Source organism: Sciurus vulgaris, assembly GCF_902686455.1.
Source record: "Sciurus vulgaris genome assembly, chromosome: 6".
NCBI lineage: Eukaryota > Metazoa > Chordata > Mammalia > Rodentia > Sciuridae > Sciurus > Sciurus vulgaris.
In genome coordinates, this window is record NC_136466.1 from 28629099 (window position 1) to 28635098 (window position 6000).

A 6000-nucleotide genomic window follows, 5' to 3' on the forward strand; every position below is an offset into this window, starting at 1 on the left:
TGTGAGCTCATGAAGCAAATCACAAACACAGGACACCAGAAGAGTGACACAAAGCAGCAAGCGAGGCTTAGAGGCCTGAGTTCAGGACAAGTCAACAACCCCATTCTAATTCTAGGTGCGTTGATAGAGCCAGAGTGTCCTGATTTGGGGAGGTGGGAGTCTGCTCACCCTGGGGCACCACTCCAGGCCTCGCCTGCAAACTTACATCCGTCTTGGGGACAGACATTAAGAGTAACCCAACAACCTTGGACACAGCTACAGGAGAGGATCTGGAAGGGAGGTGGCAGGGGCCAGGACTTGAGTATGCCCCACAAGGAACCACTCCAGGATGCAGGCAGCGGGCAGGTTCTGCTGCAGAAGACTTGGTAGCTAGGACTCACCAGGACAAGCGGCATAGGCACTGTGTGATAAGTTGTGGATTAAACGCTCTCAGGTGCCAGGGCAGCTTGGATTGGCTTGTGCAGTCACTATTTTTCAAGACTTTCTAGAAAGGGTAAATGTGTTGTCCAGAAATGGGGCAGTGCCCTGGAGGGAGACACATGAGGTCTTGGAGGGAGGCCTGATGTCCCAACTAGAACCCTTGAGGAATGGTTATCTGGAACGGCCTGCTCTCTTTTGAGTTAAAGATTATGGAGATCCTAAAAGAGCTGGGGGAAGAAGATACAGTGTGTCAAGTTTTCAGATGTGCAGTGACTTGCCCAGGGCCCACAGCCAGTTCAGTGAACCCATTCTCTCTGTCTGACATGATGAATAAGTGAGAAACCAACCTGCAAGGGCTCCAGCCAAGAGGCTGACCTGCAGCCCCAAAGGACAGGCTCTGGAAGTCCTCTTGCGGCTTCGGCTTGTTCCTCCTTGAGAAGAGCCACATGTATCCCTGGATGAAGAGCAGGACTTTTCTTAGGGACTGGCCTTTAAAAAATGAACTTTGGGATTTTCTCAAGATTCCCTAATAAGCTGGTGCGGGTTGTGCACACCTGTAATCCCAGTAGCTTGGGAGGCTGAGACAGGAGGATCACAAATTCAATGCCAGCCTCTGAAAATTCAAAGCCAGCCTGATTCAGCACCTTGCTGAGACCCTGAGCCCAGGGGTGAGGCTCAGTGGTTAATTACCCCTGGATTCAATCCCTGGTACCAAAAAAATGAAATAAAATAAAATAAACAAATTCCCCAATAAGCCAACAAGGTCCCACCAAGGTCAGTGCTTGGTTAGATTGACACAAAACTCCGAGTAAACATAATGGTGTCAACTCCTTTCTGGTACAGGACAACAGTTACAACATAGGAGACCACGCTGATTTTAGTAACCGATTAATCCAGGTACAAGATTAGTGCCCACAGGCAGCCATGGGAGAAGTCCAATCTAATTTGACCTTGAGCAGTTCAGGACCTAGGGAAATTGGCCAAATGGTGTCCCTTGGTATCTGGCAGAGATTGGTTCCAGGACCTTCCAAGGAGGTCAAAATCTCTGGGTGCACAATCCCTATGTAAAATGCTGTGGTGCTTGCATATAACCTATGTGCATCTTCCATGACCTTGAAATCATCTCTATCTTACTTATAATATGTAAGATAACAGGTTCTTGAGGACCTTGTGCCTTAGTTTGCAAAGTGGGGATGTTGCCAGCACTTTTCCTTGCTGGATTTGAGTACTAAATGAAATACTATAGGTAAAGTGCTTAGTACTGCTGGCATAGCAAAGGCTTAACGGGTATTAGGTATGTTCCCATTACTACTGAAAAGGCAAAAATCTGTGTAATATCCACATCCATACACCTACTTTTGCTCCAAGTTCAGGAAACAAAGAACATCCCTGCAGACTGAAGGTAGGTAGGGACTAAATGTACCAAGGACATTAGTTCTCAACCTGGGAGGTGGGTGGTATTTGGCAATATCTGAGGACATTTTAGGCTGTCACAACTTGCAAGATGCAACTGGCATCTAGTGGATACAGGCCAAAGATGCTGCTAAACAAATGCATAGGAAAACCTGCACCACAAATAATTATTCAGCCCGGAATAGTTAGGCAAGAAAACCCTGCCCTGAGGAAAAATGTGGCCTTCTGTAGCTTTACCAGAGCTGGGAATCTGGCCTGAGGCAAAAGTACACTTAGGCCCCAAATAGTAGGAGTGGCATATGGTTTTGATCACTATACAAAAGGCACCATTCTGGATTCTGCACCTGTGAGTAAAAAACAAAAGATAATCTAACCAGGTATTTAAGGTATATACAACATGCCACGACTAAGACTAAGTAGGATTTATTCCAGCTGGTTCAATATTCAAAAAACAAATATTATAATTCACCATACCAACAGGTAATAAAGAAGACCCATATGGTCACATCAACTGATGCAGAAAAAGAATTTGGCAAAATTCAGTACCCATCTAATAAAAAAATTCTGCACAGGAATAGAGGGAAGCATCTGTAAAGATCTCACAGCTTATAACACACTTCAAGCAAAAGACTTCTTTCCCTGTAAGACCAAGGATGAGACTAGGGTGTTTATTCATAGCACCCTTGTTTTCAACCATGTTCAAAGTTCCACCTACTAGGAAGGAAAGGAGGGATGAACACACAGACTGGAAAAGGGATACCACCATTTCTATTTTTATTTTTTACATTTTTTAATCGAGCATTATATTTATACATAGTATCTGGGTTCCTTTTGATTACACACACAAGTTATTTGATTTCAATTCCCAACCCCCCTTTTTCTACTGCTCTTCCTTTCACTCTTATTTTTCATTGGTACTTTCTACCTGTACATACAGGAGATGTTCCTTTGGGTACATTTATATATGTACGAAACATGATTCTCTCGGTTTCATCCTGTATTGGTGTCCCTTTCCCGCCCACCCTACCTGCCTCCCTGCCTCCCTGCCTCTCAATCCCCTTCTACTCCGCAGATCTTCCCTCTATCTTTAGGATACCTAGTCCCTACTCCCGCAACACCCCACTACCTTCTTCTCTTATTTTGCTTTAGTTTTCACATAGGAGAGAAAACATTTGCCCCTTCATTTTCTGAGTCTGGTTTATGTCACTTGGGATGCTTTTCTCCATTTCCATCCATTTACTGGCAAATGCCATTATTTCACTCTTCTTTATGGCTGAATAAAAACTCCAGAGTGTATAGATACCACATTTTCTTGATCCATTCGTCGATGGGCATCTGGGTTGATTCCACAATTTGGCCATTGTGAATCGTGCTGCTATAAACATTGTAGCACTGTATGGGTACAGTATGCCAATTTTAGTTCTTTTGGACAGATACTGAGGAGTGGGATAGCTGGGTCATATGGTGGTTCCATTCCTAGTTTTTTGAGGAATCTCCACACTGCTTTCCAAAGTGGTCATACTAAGTTGCAGTCCCACCAAATGTATGAGCGTACCTTTCCCCACACAGCTTCACCAGCATTTATTATTTGTATTCTTGATAATTGCCATTCCAACTGGAGATAAAATCTTAATGTAGTTTTGATTTGTATTTCCCTGATTGCTAAAGATATTTGTTGGTCATTTGTGTTTCTTCATTTGAGAAACTTCTGTTTGGTTCTTGCCCATTTATTGATTAGGTTATTTGGTTTTTGGCATTGAGTTGGTTGAGTTCTTTATAAATTCTGTATATTAACTGTCAGAGGAGTAGCTGGTGAAGATTTTAAATACGACTATTTTTATTTGCAGACAACATGGTTGCCAAAAAAAAAAAAATTCTCTAGAAGTTTAAAAGTCACAAGATTATTGAGTACAAAAGATCACAGGACACAAGATTAACATGTAAAAATTGACTGCATGTGTACAGACTACCAATGAATACCAGAAACTGAAAAAAAATACCATATTACCATCACAATCGCTCCAAGGAAATTAAAACCATAAATCTAACAAAACATATATAGGATCTCATGATCTAATAAATGGCTAAAATAAAAAATGTGACAGCACCAAGTGCTGGCATGAATGCAGAGAAAATGGACTGTGGTACAAGTGTAAAATGGTACAGCCCCTCTAGAAAATTATTTGGAAGTTACTTTTAAAACCGGGAAGGCCTACCATACAACCCAGCACTACATTCTTGGGCACATATCCCAGAGGAATAAAAACTTATTTACAGGCAGAAATATTTGCACAAATATTCATAGTAGCTTTATAAGAGCCAAATTTAGAAATTATGCAAATTTCCTACAATGGATGAATGGTTACAAATGAATACTATAGAATACTATTTAGCAGTAAAAAGGAACAAAGTATTGATACATGCATCAACTTGGAAGATCACCAAGGAAATTATACTGAGTGAAAGAAATCAATCTCAAAAGGATACGAACAAGGAACTGGGGTTGTGGTTCAGAGGCAGAGCACTTGCCTAGCATGCATGAGGTACTGGGTTAGCTCCTCAGCACCACATAAAATAAATAAAACAAAGGTATTGTGTCCATCTACAACCAAAAAAAATTTTTTTTAAAGGATACAAACAGAATAATTCAATAAGTAATATTCATTAAATTACATATTTATAGAGGTGAAGAACAGGTTAGTGGCTACCAGAGGTTAGGCATGTGGAGGAGCAAAGACACTGAGCAGCATAAAGCAGTCTGGTGATAGTCAGCCATCCAGATTGTGCAGTGGAAAACAGGAAGCAACAGGTAATAAAATGGCATAGAGCTGTATGCACACACACACAGTCACATGCACACACACACAGGAGTGCATATTCACTGGAGAATCTGCACAAATCCAACAGACTGTGCCAATGTCAGTGTCCAGGTTTGATTGTGTACTAGTTATACAAGATGCTAACACGGGGGAGACCGGGTAAAGGAGACGCTGGGCCTCCCTGTATACTTCTCTGCACCTTCCTATCGCTCTACAATTATTTTAAAATTAAAAGCTTAAGTTTAAAAGACAAATAACTACATTTTAAATGAAGCAAAATATTTAAACAAATATTCCATTAAAGATAGACTGGGCTGCAGTCGTGGCTCAGTGGTAGAGTACTTGCCTAGCATGCATGAGGCACTGGGTTTGATCCTTAGCACCACATTACAAAACTAAATAAAATAAAGTTAAAAAAAAAAAAAAAGTTGAAATTCTTAAAAAAAAAAAAAAAGACTAATGACCATTAAGTCCTTGAAAAAAAAAAATGTTGAACATCATTAAACATCTGAGAAAAAGCAAATTAAAACTACAATGAAATACCAGTTCATAGCTGTTAGAATGGCTTATATTTCAGTCCACAATATTAAATATTGGTGAGGTTATGGAGCAACAGGAACTCTTATGCATGACTGGTAGGAATCCAAAATGGAACGGCCACTTTGGAAAACAATTTCCAGTTTCTTATGAAGTGAGCGTACACTTACCATAAAACCCACAGCTTCACTCCTGGGTATTTACTCAGAAGACATGAAAACATATGCCTGTACAAAGACCTGTTCATCAAGAGTTGTAGCAACTTTATTCATAATAGCTAAAAACTGAAAGCAAGCCAAACATTTGTCAACCGGTCAATCCATAAACAAATGATGGATCCTCTATACAATGGAACGCAGAACAAAAATAAAAATAAACCACAAATACCTGTAACGACACAAGTGAATGTGAAAAGCATTTCGCTAAGTGACAGACGCCAGACAAAAGGGCTACACACTTAATAATTTGATTTACACGGTACGCTCAAAAAGACAAAATGAGAGAGAACAATATCAGTGGGTGCCGCGGACTGAACGGTCTGGGGATGGGATTGACTACAAAAGGGATGTAAGGGAACTTTTGGGGGTAAAGGCAATAGTCTACATCTTGACTGAAATGGGGGTCACATGATTGCATGCATTTGTCAAAGCTCATCAAACTGTACACTTGGAAAAACAGATGGATTTCATTATAGGAAAACTACACTCCAATGTTTAAAACAAAGAGGGGGAGACTAATGCAGGGTCTAGTGAAGTATACTCGTTAATCATGGGCTGAGCATGAGGAAGCCAGCTGACCTGGCACTGCCCCA